We start from the raw sequence: 15480 nt of genomic DNA, 5'->3' as shown, positions 1-15480 counted from the left end.
AATGAACTCAAAATGGCTTAAAGACTTGAACATAAGACAAGATACCCTAAAATTCCTGGAGGAGAACAAAGGCAAAACATTCTCTGATACTAACCTTAAAAATGTTTCCTTAGGTCAGTCTCCCAAGGCAATAGAAATAAAATAAAAAATAAACCAATGGGACCTACTCATGTATCAAATTACTATACTGAACTATTTTGAATATTCCCAAAATGTTATGAAACAACAAATCATATATCACTTCAAATTGTGATCCTATCACAGAGTCATTCTAATATGTTCTGCATTCCTGAATACCTAATGCAATAATTTATAAGATTGTTGGCTTGAGGAACTACAAATATCTGCCAGTTAATTAGCTTTGCAAATGGAAAGGCTAACAATTGCCTGGTTTGCATTCATATGTGATTGTTAAATAATCCAGGTCAAGATCTCTCCTATCTTTCCCAATAATAGAAAATTCATGTTAGAATGCAAAACATATATTCTTAAAATAAATCAGAGATATTTCTAGCAAATGCAATTTATACAGTAATCTATATACACATAATTCATTATATCTTTGAAAATTAGATCCACAGATAAACCACACAATCAGCTTGCCAGAAAATTTAGCCTGTCGATTGTAAAAAATGGTGAATATATATATTAGAATGATATAATTTTACTGCAAATCCAAGCTTGATGAAATGTCCTTTCCACTCAGTATACGTGTTTCTAAAATTTGCCCACCCTCACTTCTTTGGCCTTCTTCTGGTTGAACTACCCACAAAGAAAAGAAGAGGGCTAGGATAATGGCAGAGTCATAAAACTTCTTTCTAGTCAACCATGCCTGATGTTCTCTTAATTAATGACAAGATAGACCTACTCCCTGTAGGCCTCCTTCAAAAGAAACACGTAGGCAATGAATTCTAGACTCACCAGAAAATATCCTAAGTTTAACTGCCAATTGTTCTGTGGATGTCCCAACTAGTCCTAGTTTAGGTGTCAAAAATCAGCATATATTATATTTTTAAAAAATTGTAATGGTGATACAATTTTAAAAAATTAACTCTTTATTCAAATATGTATATATTGAAAATATGCTTAATATAGTGACACTATTATAGGATCTGGGCATATTAGAATGAAACAGACAACAAAATCACTGCCCCAGTAGCAAATAGGGGAAGAGTCAGAAAAAAATCAGGGTCAGTATTGTATTGTTCACATTTCTCTACTGTGCCAAATAAGTGGAGAAAAATTTAAGCCATTTTTAATCTATATAAATTAAGTGATATAAAATACCTAGCATAAAACACATGCTTATATAGATAGATGAAGGTGGGCCACTGTTGTGTTACTTAAGACTACAATGCTACCTGCTTAGATTCACAAAAGTTAAAGGGCCTTTTTCTTACTTAATCAGCTAGGTTTAAAAAGAATCCTAACCTTTTGGACTTCCCGTTGTGGCGCAGTGGTTAATGAATCTGACTAGGAACGATGAGATTGGGGGTTTGATCTCTGGCCTTGCTCAGTGGGTTAAGGATCCGGCATTGCCATGTGCTGTGCTGTAGGTTGCAGACTCGGCTGGGATCCCGCATTGCTGTGGCTCTGGCGTAGGCTGGTGGCTACAGCTCTGATTCGACCCCTAGCCTGGGAACCTCCATATGCCTTGGGAGCATCCAAGAAATGGCAAAAATTAAAATTAAAATTAAAAAAAGAATCCTAGCCTTTTAACACAGAAATCTCACAATATACAATGATGCAGTTAAAAAAATACAATAATTCTGATAGGCTCCTCACAAATAAGCAAAGCAATATAAACCGCAGAGTATAAATATCATTTATCAAATATCATAAAGATGATAACATGTACTATACACCTGTCACTCATTGAGAAACAGATTGTTTAATGTTCCTCACTTTCCCACATTTTCAATTCACACCTATCCCAGAGAGTTTAGGAAGTAGCACTCAGCTGCTCTCTCAAGACAACAAGTTGTCTTAAGCATTTGTAGGTGAACTTGCATATTGAAATAAGGCTTGAGACATGTCATTAACAAAGAGCTTTTAAATGGAGAATCTTTATGGAAATAGGATCTGCACTCTCTTTAAGGTTAAAAACTAAGTGGATATCATTTTAGAGTCACAGATTAAATTTCATTTCACCTTCGAGTGCCAGGGCTATGGACTACATTTGTTCATTTTGTCTAAAACGCAAAGGAATCTGGCAGAGAGTGTGGATGGGGCTGAAATTTAATCTGTGCTCTCTGCTAACTAAACTCTGCATTCTGATGTAGGGCTGCATGAGCCTCCCAGGAAAAGGGTAACTCTTTCTAATTCATCTTCCTAGAAAAGCTTCCTTTTTATAATTCTCCCAAAGATTCTGTACAGGCTACTAGATATTGGACATTTGCTATAGCACTGTCACCTATTATATAATTAAAGTTAGCAATAACTACACAAAGAAGTTTCTACAGACCAAGCTTTTTTCCTGTCAAGCATTCAGAGTTAATTTTTCCTGTCAAGCATCCAACCAAATTCAAAGTTGATTTCCATAACTGTAAGCCTAAAAGAACAAAAAAATCATCTCAGAGGTGAAAATGTTCTTTGTAAAAGATGATGCTACTGACCACTTGGGTTACTCGTTTAGAGGTGTTTTCTCCGTAGCAGTAATAACTGAACACAGATACACATATAATCTATCGCCAAGCCTGTGATCAGCAATATGGGCCTGAGAGAAGCCATAAAGAATTGTGTCTAATTAAATGGACTGAAATAATTAAATCAATTATTTTGACCTCAGCAACACTGAGATCTGAACTTTGAATTAATCTAGCACCTAATCCAGCTAAATATTCCTAAAGATGTCCTGTTGTTGGGAGTCCCTTGAAGGCCTGGGCTCTTAATAACTCCTCTCCGTCCCTAACTTCCAGCACAATACTGGGCACCTAGACTCAATAAATGTTAGCTGAACAAATAAGAGGCATTTAGAAATAGCCACTTAATGGCTCTTAATATCCATGTAGTAAGCTCAACAGCAAAGTAGTTAAAATCCTAACTGTTGTGGAGTATAAGCTCATTTCCCCTTACTGGGCTCTTAATTCAATTCTATAAATATGTACTGAATAGTTATTAAGTGTAAGGTGCTCCATACCTAAAACTGTGAGCAATATTAATAAATTCATACAAAGTTGCTGTTTTTAAGGCGATTATTGTTTCATTATGGTAATAGAGGTACAAAGTCAGAGTGTATTAATCAGAATGTTGTCATTTTCTAATAGTAAGCCAAGAAACCTACAGGCAATGGCAGAGTCACTTTAGGAACTTGAGCTGAACTACCACAGTTCACTTTGAACAAAAGTGAATAGCAATAGCTTTGACATTAGCAAGGGGATTTTGTTGAACATTTTCATCTCAGATTTCCCAAGTTCCCAACACTGACTTGTTCTCCCAGGGAAGAAGGAATAAATGTTGTCATGGTGCCCAAGAGCAGAGTGATGATTGAGATTGATAAGAATGGAAGATCTTACAGCAGTCAACTGGAAAAAAAAAAAAAAAAAAAAAAAACAGGAAAAAACATGGATTCCAGTCTACTCTCTGATAGAACTGGAAGTATATTACATGTTTCCTGCCCTCTGATTCTTTCCTATGTCCCAGGGCCACTGCCACCTGGAGGAGGATTTACAAGTACCTCATGGCCAGTAATTGACACATAACATTCTAAAACACACAAGTATGATCCTTATGCATCTTATGCCTTTTGTATTCATATTAAAAAATTATATAATTACCCAATGGCCTATCAACACTATAGTATGCTTTGAGAAACAAATACAATAAATTATCTTGAGAAGAATTTGTTTCAATTTGTTCCTTGTCAAATTTGAATACCAATCATCTAATGAGAACAGTTCATATTATGATATTGGCATATATCACTACAATCTTATTTTAATGAGAAAATTGCATTGTGAGATTAATGTTGCCTTTGAGTTCTAGGTTCTTAGTATTCTGCATTTGGGTTATCTAATTCTTTGAACTGTGTAGTAAGAATGCTGCATAGTCAAACTGAATGAGGCAGTTGGCCAAAAATGCAGAGCAGACACACACACAAACAGACACTCACTTGCACCAATCAAAATGTTACTGCACTCGGCCATCATTCATAAATGTAATAGGCATTTCATAGTCTTATATTCTCATCACAGAGAATATAACGAAAAGGGAAATGTCACATGATTCATCATTTCTCCTGACAAAAAGTTTAATAGGAAAGGGAGACTGTTGTATTACCAATGTAAATCAGTAATTATGGCCTTAATGTTATATTTCCATTGGCTATCCTATATTTCTATGTTCAAGATAGCCTGAATCTCTCTTCTCCATAGGCATTAGGCTTGCTTTGAGATAGTTTCAAGAATGTGACAAAGCTTAAGAAGAGCAAAGCAATTTATAAGAATGACTAGTACAACAAATAACTTGCTCTTAATGGTATATACTTTTGCAAGAACAGCTTTTAATAAATCAAAATGCTGATGCAAAATCTAACTTTCCAAATACCAAGAATAGGCAATGCATTATTTTTTCTATAAGATATACAATTTTTAGGATTATACTAAGAAAAAATTAAATTAGAAGCAATGTGAATATAAAATGTTTTATTATTAAATGAAATGGGATGCCTGAGTTAGGTTTGCTCCAAATTCAATAAGCAGAAGATAGTTTTCACTAATAAGAAAGCAATTTCCTCCAGAAAGAAAGAGATCAGAAAGCTTTGTCAGTTTCAGATCCCAAAGCTAATATATCTAGTTTGCCTCTAACTGGAAGCAGGATATAAGAAAAATAGTGAGAAACTATAAAAAATCAGTACTATAGAAGAAAAGATCAAAAATCAAAAAGAGGTATTGGGTTGAATTTCAGACAAAGATAATATTGATTAGAAAATAAAATAAAGCACTACAAACATACTACTAAATTTAGTCCTGTAAAATACTTGGGAATTTCAAAACTAAAAATAACAAAATGCAATTAAGTTCCTTTAATAGAAGCCCCTAATATAGGAGGCATTAAGCTAACATGATGGCAGCTGATTAAAAAATGCATATCAAGAACTGAAAAACTAATTAATTTGGCTTTCTTCCATTTCACAAGTTCAAGTGTGAACATATGCCGAAGAAACTCAAAAACAAAAGACAACTGCTAATCCCAAAGAGATTCATCCTTGATTTAAAGAAATGTCTGCAAAGGAAGAAAGGGCAGTGGATCTGGCATACAGGTGGGTGATAATGAATAGCAATGGGAGAAAACAAACAAACAAACAAAAAAATACTCTCAGAACATTCCAATTGTCTTGACTCCTTGACCAATCCTTGATTATAAAAAGAAATAATGACAATCCATGTTTCTTGGACTGAAAAGTAAAAATATTTTAGAAAATGTAAATCTCTATCTTCAAAGAAGTTATTCAAGGCTTTTAATGACATAAAACTTACCACATTTGGGCTCAATTAAATAATCATTAATACTAAAACCACAGAAATGAAATACCACAAACTGTAGGGAAAGAAGAGAACAGAAAGTTCCCAGCCAGGGATTTGTGGCAGCTGAGAGCTGTGTGCTGTGATGTGCAGCAGGGCCATGGGATTAGACACAGCTCCTGGAGGGCTGCTGTAAATTATAAACCAGCATATGTGCAAGGGGAAGAAGCAGCCCATTAGTAAACCTTTCAAATATAGATGGGCTCCCCAGAGGTTAGTTTGTACATTATTCACAGAAATAACTTTGACTGCACAAAGATTTGTGGAGCATTTCAATTGCCCTGAGATAATTAAGAATTTGTTCAGCGAACAAAAATGGAAACTTTAAAATCACAGTAGCTGAACAAATCATTCCGAAACGGCATCATTTATTTGATAGTCAAATAAGTTTGGACAAAAATTAACAGGAGATTCAACTGGAGTCACTAAAACTGTCTGAAAGAATGCAAAACAAAGAATGAAGGGATATTGAGTTGTTGTGCTCCTGCTTCAAAGAAGAGTAGAAAGCCCCCATTAATAATTATAATTTGATATGTACCATATCTGATTGAAATTCAATGAATTTCTTGGTCTGTAACTTAGAAAACTTCTCATAATAGATTCCCTATAATCATAGCATTGGTATAATCTGCTAAAATGTTCAATAAGGCAGTTGCACTTGGGCTATAAGCAGCATACAATTTCATTTCTGCTCTGTGATTGAGTGGCTAACTCTGGCGAAAATTCTTCTGGTTAAATGTGGCTTTGAATAATAAAGTCACTGTCCTTTAAAAGAGAGTGCTGGATATATGAAATGAAGAACGGCTTTCATTTAAACCAAGTTCCATTAATGCATCTTAAGTGTATTATCCCTGTGCTTGTGAGGGAAATATTCTTGATGCAGTATAGAGAGAAGCTACTTTCATCATATATTTAAAGGAAACACATCAAACTCACACAAGCAGAGTATTCTATTATGCAAAAGAACAGCTATAAATATAAATGCCAAGAAAAAAAGGAATTTAAAGAGCAAGGACAAGCACGCAACTGAAAAATAAATGGGATCAGAAAAGTCAGAGCAAAAGGTCAGGAGTCAAATATAATGTGCTTTCAGTTTCTAACCACTTTCCTACTTTTCTATCAGTATCTTTACAACTTTTCAATTTTTCTTCTAGGAGAAGTTTTTTTATAGTAAATATACTAACACTATCACTGACCAGGTCCATCATTAAATTATGCTTACTAGTTATATCAATAGGTAACTGATCCTTAATCACAGTTTTTTCCTCTAACCAGGTTACATTTCAAGAGCCAAAGAACATGTCAGTGGGGAAAACCCTGGGGTCAGAGAGTTCAGATTATTATTCTTCCTTTCACTTCTTTTAGTGCCATAAATTACTTAATCACATACAGAACGAAGAAGAATGGAGAATAGCACTGGAGCTTCATATTTAAGCCTAAAGCCATATCTGCTGCCCACTTCTTGAGTCTAATAACAAATCATCCATGGTGCTGAGTTTTAAAAGAGCAACTTGATTACATTCCACAATACCCAGAAGTCGCTTGCTCACTCAAATCTAAATCTAATGATTATTTCATTAGCAGAGTAGGTCATGAGTCCAGCAAATTCTAACAAAAGCATTACAGCTTAGGAGTTTCTATAGTGGCTCGGCAGTAATGAACACAACTAGTATCCACGAGGATGCAGGTTCAATTCCTGGCCCCACTCAGTGGATTAAGGATGCAGCATTGCTGTGAGCTGTGGTGTAGGTTGCAGACGTGGCTTGGATTTGACATTGCTACTATGGCTGTAGCTGTGGCCAGAGGCTACAGCTCCAATTCGACTGCTAGCCTGGGAACTTCCAAGCACTCCAGGTGCAGTCCTAAAAAGACCACCCCCCCAAAAAAAAGGCATTACAGCTTATACTTCAAAAGCTTTTTATATAATTAATAAGGTCTATTATGTATCAAACATAGAAAGAAAATAGTAAAATACATCCTGGGATTTTTCTAATATATGCCAATGACAGTGGTTTATGATACATAATATTCTATTCTAAGTGGTGGTAAGACTTTTAGACTAGCTCAAGGAGCCCCATGGTGATTTTTCATAGCTGCAAACGTCACCTCTGTTTTTGCTCCTCAAAAATTCTTCTGTGTAACAAACCTGACCTCTCACCTAAAATCAAGAACTATATTTCCAATTGCCCGTTGGACATTACCACTGACTGTTCCACTTTTCCAAACTCTAGATTCTATTTCCAAACATATCACCTTCCCTCTTTGAATTGACTCTACTTCTAATTTAAATAATACACAAAAGTGAGAAAAACAGTTCCTGGCATATTAGCCAGTGCTTCCTAAGTCTTGGTTTCTTTTCTCGAATTCTTTATTTCTAGTAACATCCCACAACTCTATTAGTCCCCAAACTTAATACCTGGAATCAGAGACTCTTCCCTCTGCTCTATTGTCTTTATCAAGTCATTTCCCTATTCCTCCTTATCCTATTCTAAGCCAGCTTTTTCATACCTGGATTACTGTAAGTACACGGGATTAAATTAGATACAAAAAGAAGAGTTCATATAAGAGCTTATTAAAGATCAGTAAATCATCTTGTTTCTTTCCTGTGTGGAGGACAAAAAGAGACTAGAGTAGATAAGACTAGGCAGAAAAAATGTTGAGGTTACCTTTTGAAAGGCATTGAAGACTTAAAAGCCAAGTGTACCTATTTGAAATTGGTTTGACAAATAGTTGTTGAATATTTCCTATTTTCTCCATGAAGTCTTTCCCAGTGATTTTCACACTCCCTTCTTGGAACTTCTATAGATGTTAACATTTTTACCAAACAAACTAACAGTTGTGAGCCTATGAGGATCTCAGGGACAAGTTTTAGTGCTACTTGATGATATTACCACTTGGGACCAAAAAATGCCTGCATCCTGTTATGTTAAACACCTTCTTCCATTATGTTAAACACCTTCTTCCCCTTGGGGTTCCTGGGGGAGCCTAGGTACTAAAGAAAAAAGCATAATGGAAATCAGAGTATCACTGAATTTACAGCTGAGCAAGTTGCAGAAAGCTCTCATGCTTAATGGAAACTAACCTATACCATGGGGCATGGAGGCAAGTTCAGGATCATCTAAAAAGTGAGAACATGGGTAAGCAAGAAATTCAGAAGAGATCCTAGAGAAGGAAAAGAAGAAAAAAAGAAAGAGATAGTTGGATTTATTCCCAAGGATATAGGTCCTGCCTAGCTGTACTTAGTATTGTGACAAAACAAACAAACAAACAAAAAAAAACCCCACAGGGCAGCAGAGAGTAGTTTTGCCTTAGAGGCATAACATCCTGCTCACTAGTAAGCTTTTGTGTAGTGATGATTCTGGTTTCTGACCAATTTTAACTCTTTTTTTGTGAGGGTAAGGGAGTGTCTATAGCAGAAAGCAGAAGGTGGGTATATCAATTAGCTATCACCTTAAAATAGAATTTCTTTATAGCAGCACTATTGACATTTTGGGGCCACACAATTCTTCATAACAGGGGGCTGTCCAGTGCATTTTAACATATTTATCAGCATCTCTGGCTTCTACCCAGTAGATGCCAGTAGCACCCCTCAAGTTGTGACAACTAAAAATGTTCCCAGACAACACTAAATGTCCATGGAAGGGCAAAATCACAAAAGGAGAGAGGAGACAAGATGGTGGAAGAGTAGGGGGATACGCTCACCCTCTCCCACAAACACAACAAAAAAAAAATACATCTACAGGATAAACGACTCGCACAGAACAGCAACTAATCACTGGCAGAAGAACCTAAACTCCAATAACGGCAAGAATTTCGTGACATTACTAGGTAAAACAAGAGAAAAGAGGAGAGTGAGAGAAGGTGAATCCAAGCTGGATAGGCGCTCCCGAAAGGGATGCAGAAAGAAAGGGATCCTGCACCCTGGAAAGTCACCTACTCGAGGGAAAGATCAAACAAACTGGAGGAATCTCAAGGTGCAGAGAAGAGTGCAGCAGTAAGTTGGAGTTCTGAAAAGCAGAGCAAGAACCAAACAGATCTTCTGAACTATGGGCACAGTCACCAAAAATTGAGATGCCTAGGTGGGGGCTGGGCACCGAGACCTCGGCTCTGGAAGTTAGTCCCTGGGAAAGGGCTGGGGGGGGCAGGGTGGAGCAGAGACTGCTTGGGAGGTCTAGAAACCGGTCTGTCAAATTTGATAGGGCAGAGACTGACTGGAAGACTAGAAAGCAAAGCTGTCGCAGGGGGAGGGAGCAATACTCTACGGGCGGGGAAGTGGAAAGCCATATCAGAGGGAACCTGAGAGAAGAGCTGGGTCTGCGCCCGTGTTGGGGAGGGGAGAGAAGATGGGGTGGGTCCCCATAGAATACTCCCCATGCCACAACAAGTTACCGGATGCTAGCTATCAGAAAGCTGTGCTTCCCAGTGCATCCCCTCCCCCTCGCCCCCCCCCACTGCACTCACCAGACCTAAGGCTGCCTGCCATCCAGGAGGGCTGGCCTCAACAATTGCCTGAAGCCTACCACCACAGGGGCTGACCATGCACAGGCCTGCTTGCCCTTTGGAGGGGCTACACCCCTGCAGAGCAGCACCAAACACCACCAGCCCCCGAGAAAAGGCCTGAAGCCCAGAAAAGCTAAAACAAGCTTGACCAGGCCGTGAAAAGATCTGCCTAATTCTCGGACAGTCTTTTCAAGTCGGCCTGCACTGGGGAGGAGCCTCTTGGGTTTTCAGCAGCCCAGCTAGCTGCTCCAGCACTCGGGTGGTGCCATACTCTCAGAGAACAGCTGCACAGGACTGCCAGCTCCCTGCAGGACCCCCCTCACCCCAGAAAAGTTACAAAAAGACTGGCCAGGCTATGAAAAGATCTGCCTAATTCTCCGACAGTCCTTCTGAGTTGGGCTGCCCTGGGGAAGAGCCTCTTGGGTTCGCAGTGGCCCAGCTAGCTGGTCCAGCTCTCAGGGGGTGCTGCACTCTAGCAGAACAGCTGCACAGGACTGCCAGCTCTCTGCAGGACCCCCTGCAGCCCAGAAAAGCTGCAACTGAGCCTGGCCAGGCCATGAAAACATCTGCCTACATTCTCAGACAGTCCTTCTGAGTTGGGCTGCCCTAGGGAAGAGCCTCATGGGTTCCCAGTGATCCAGATAGCTGCTCCAGCCCCCAGGGGGTGCTGCACTCCTGAGGAACAGCTGCTCAACACCGCCAACCCCCTTCAAGAACGCCACAGCCTAAAAACACCAGAGCAAGCTCTGCATGACCAAGTGAAATCTGCTACCATCGTGGTGTGGACCTCCCAGTCCTGTCTGCCCTCAGGAAGCCCTCCTTTGCTTCAAAGAAACACTGTTAGCCCCATCAACACTACAGAAAAGCTACACTGCCTCAAAAAAAGACTGACCAACAATGCCAGCCCTTAGGAAATATTCCATGGCAGTGACAAGGCAAACACTGCCCAGTCACGGAGAGTACAACTCCCCCAGGAAAAAGAAAACAACAAGCAAGATGAAGAAGCTGAGAAACCATCCCCAGTCATACCAACAGGAGAACTCACCTAAAACAGTCAACAATGAAACAGATCTCTGCAGTCTGACAGACCTGGAGTTCAAAAGAGAAATAGTGAAAATACTGAAGGAATTAAGAGAAGATATGAACAGTAATGCAGATACACTCAGAAAGGAACTAGAAAATATAAGGAGGAGCCAAGAAAAACTAGAACATTCATTGGCAGAGATGCACACTGAACTAAGGGCAGTAAAAACCAGAATGAATAATGCAGAAGAATAAATCAGTGATATGGAAGATAGAATAATGGAAATCACCCAATCAGGTCAGCAGACAGAAAACCAAATCAAAAAACATGAAAGCAGAGTTCCTGTCGTGGCACAGTGGTTAATGAATCCGACTAGGAACCATGAGGTTGCGGGTTCGATCCCTGGCCTCGCTCAGTGGGTTACCGATCCAGCATTGCCGTGAGCTGTGGTGTAGGTTGCAGATGCAGCTCGGATCCTGCGTTGCTGTGGCTCTGGCGTAGGCCGGTGGCTACAGCTCTGATTAGACCCCTAGCCTGGGAACCTCCATATGCCGCGGGAGCAGCCCAAGAAATGGCAAAAGGACCAAAAAAAAAAAAAAAAGAAAGAAAAGAAAAGAAAAAAAAACGTGAAAGCAATATAAGAGACCTATGGGATAATATAAAGCAGGCCAATCTACACATAATAGGAATTCCAGAAGGAGTAGAAAAAGATAAGGGGATGGAAAATATATTTGAAGAAATTATCACTGGAAACTTCCCAAATCTAAAGGATACTGAGTTCAAGATACAGGAAACACAGAGGGCCCCAAACAAATTGAACCCAAATAGACCCACACCAAGACACATCATAATAAAAATGGCAAAAGTTAGTGTAAAAGAGAGGATCCTAAAGGCAGCAAGAGAAAAGCAGAATGTTACCTACAAGGGAACCCCCATAAGATTACCAGTTGATTTCTCTACAGAAACACTACAGGCCAGGAGGGAATGCAAGGGATATTTAAAGTGCTAAAAGGAAAAAATATGCAACCTAGAATACTCTATCCAGCAAGAATATCATTTAAAATATAAGGAGAAATAAAAAAATTTTTTCAACAAACAAAAGCTAAAAGAATACAGCAATACAAAACCCAGGCTAAAAGAAATACTGAAAGGGCTTCTCTAAACCAAAAAGAAAGGAAGGAAAGAAAGGGAAGAAAAAGAAAAAAAAAGAGGAAGAACTAGGACTGAGGAAACCAAAATCAGAGAGCAGTCACTCAAATAAGCCAGCATACAGATTTAATCATGAACAGGCCTCAAACAAAATAAATTAAAAAGAAAAAAAAGAGTCATCAAAATCCTAAAATGTGGGCAAGAGATGTTAGGAAATAAATAACCCTTTTTATTTGTTTGTATGTTTCTCTTCTTAATTTTAATATGGTAATGAAGTGTTTGAACTTACAGGATCATCAGGCTAAAACACACAATTATGGGAAGGGGTTAGTGTACTTAAAAAACAGGGCAACCACAAGCCAAAACCAAATATTGCATTGGCAAAAGATGAAAAATAAAAAAAAAAAAACACTCAAGCGGATAATAACAGGAGACCATCCAACCAAAAAAAAAAAAAAAAGAAAGGAAGAATGGAGAACCATAGAATCAACTGGAACACGAGGTTCAAATGGCAATAAATAATCATCTATCAATTATCACCTTAAATGTCAATGGACTGAATGCCCCAATCAAAAGACACAGACTGGCTGAGTGCATAAAAAGGCAAAAACCTTCAATATGCTGCCTACAAAAGAAACTCACCTTAGGACAAAGGATACATATAGATTGAAAGTGAAAGGGTGGGGAAAAATATTTCACGCCAATAGACATGACAGAAAAGCAGGAGTCACAACGCTCATATCAGACAAAATAGACTTTAAAACAAAAGACATAAAGACAGACAAAGAAGGACACTACTTAATGATTAAGGGATCCATCCAAGGAGAGGATGTTACTATCGTCAAGATATATGCCCCAAATACAGGAGCACCCAGATACATACAACAAATATTAACAGACATAAAGGGATATATTGATGAGAATACAATCATAGTAGGAGACCTTAATACCCCCCTCACATCAATGGACAGATCCTCTAGACAGAAAACCAATAAAGCAACAGAGATCCTAAAGGAAACAATAGAAAAGTTAGACTTCATTGATATCTTCAGGACACTACATCCAAAAAAAAGCAGAATACACATTCTTCTCAAATGCTCATAGAACATTCTCAAGAATCGACCCCATCTTGGGACACAAAGCGAATCTCAATAAATTTAGGAGCATAGAAATTATCTCAAGTATCTTCTCTGACCACAACGCCATGAAATTAGAAATCAATCATGGGAAAAGAAATGAGAAAATACCTAGTACATGGAGAATAAACAACATGCTACTCAAAAACCAATGGGTCAATGAGGAAATCAAGAAGGAAATTAAAAACTACCTTGAAACAAATGATAATGAAGACACAACCGCTCAAAATCTATGGGATGCTGCGAAAGCAGTGCTCAGAGGGAAATTTATAGCAATACAGGCCTTTCTCAAAAAAGAAGAAAGATCCCAAATGGACAACTTAACCCTCCACCTAAATGAATCAGAAAAAGAAGAACAAAAAAGACCAAAAGTCAGCAGAAGGAAGGAAATTATAAAGATCAAAGAAGAAATCAATAAAATAGAGACTCAAAAAACAATAGAGAAAATTAATAAAACCAAGAGCTGGTTCTTTGAAAAGGTCAACAAAATTGACAAACCCCTGGACAGACTCACTCAAAAGAGGAGAGAAAGAACCCAAATAACCAAAATTATAAATGAAAAAGGAGAAATCACAACGGATACTGCAGAAATGCAAAAAAAAAAAAAAAATAAGAGAATACTATGAACAACTATACGGCAGCAAGTTTGACAATCTGGAAGAAATGGACAATTTTCTAGAATCTTACAGCCTGCCAAAACTGAATCAAGAAGAAACAGACCAACTGAACAGACCGATCACTACAAATGAAATTGAAGAGGTCATAAAAACACTCCCTCCAAATATAAGTCCAGGACCAGATGGCTTCACAGGTGAATTCTATCAAACATATAAAGAGGAATTGGTGCCCATCCTCCTTAAACTCGTTCAAGAGGTCGAATAAGAAGGAATACTCCCAAAGACATTCTATGATGCCACCATCACCCTCATTCCAAAACCAGACAGAGATACCACCAAAAAAGAAAACTATCGCCCAATATCATGGATGAATATAGATGCAAAAATTCTCAACAAAATCTTAGCCAACCGAATCCAACAACATACCAAAAAAATTATACACCATGACCAGGTTGGGTTCATCCCAGGTGCACAAGGATGGTTCAACATACACAAATCAATCAACATCATACACAGTATTAACAGAGGAAGAGTCAAAAACCATATGATCATCTCAATAGACGCAGAAAAAGCATTTGACAAAGTCCAACATCTATACATGATCAAGACCCTCGCCAAAGTGGGTATAGAGGGAACATTCCTGAACATAATCAAAACCATTTATGACAAACCCACAACAAATATAATACTCAATGGGGAAAAACTGAAAGCCTTCGCACTCCAATCTGGAACAAGACAGGGATGCCCACTCTCACCACGGCTCTTCAACATTGTTTTGGAAGTCCTAGCCACAGCAATTAGGCAAACAAAAGACATAAAAGGCATCCATATAGGAAGAGAAGAGATCAAACTGTCACTGTATGCAGATGACATGATACTATACATAGAAAACCCTAAGGACTCAACCCCAAAACTCCTTGAACTGATTCATAAATTCAGCAAAGTAGCAGGATATAAGATTAACATTCAGAAGTCAGTTGCATTTCTGTATACCAGCAATGAAATATTAGAAAAGGAATACAGAAACACGATACCTTTTAAAATTGCACCTCACAAAATCAAATACCTCGGAATACACCTGACCAAGGAGGTAAAGGACCTATATGCCGAGAACTATAAAACTTTAATCAAAGAAATCAAAGAAGATGTAAAGAAATGGAAAGATATTCCATGTTCCTGGATTGGGAAAATCAATATTGTAAAAATGGCCATACTACCCAAAGCAATCTACAGATTCAATGCAATCCCTATCAGATTACCCATGACATTCTTCACAGAACTAGAACAAACAATCCAAACATTTATATGGAACCACAAAAGACCCAGAATCGCCAAAGCAATCCTGAGAAACAAAAACCAAGCAGGAGGCATCACTCTCCCAGACTTCAAGAAATACTACAAAGCCACAGTCATCAAAACAGTGTGGTACTGGTATCAAAACAGACAGACAGACCAATGCAACAGAATAGAGAATCCGGAAATAAACCCTGACACCTATGGTCAATTAATCTTTGACAAGGGAGGCAAGAACA

The sequence above is a fragment of the Phacochoerus africanus genome, chromosome 2 (genome assembly GCF_016906955.1).
Source record: "Phacochoerus africanus isolate WHEZ1 chromosome 2, ROS_Pafr_v1, whole genome shotgun sequence".
NCBI classification, from domain to species: domain Eukaryota; kingdom Metazoa; phylum Chordata; class Mammalia; order Artiodactyla; family Suidae; genus Phacochoerus; species Phacochoerus africanus.
The sequence above is the reverse complement of the archived record's forward strand: the minus strand, read 5'-3'. Positions refer to the sequence as shown.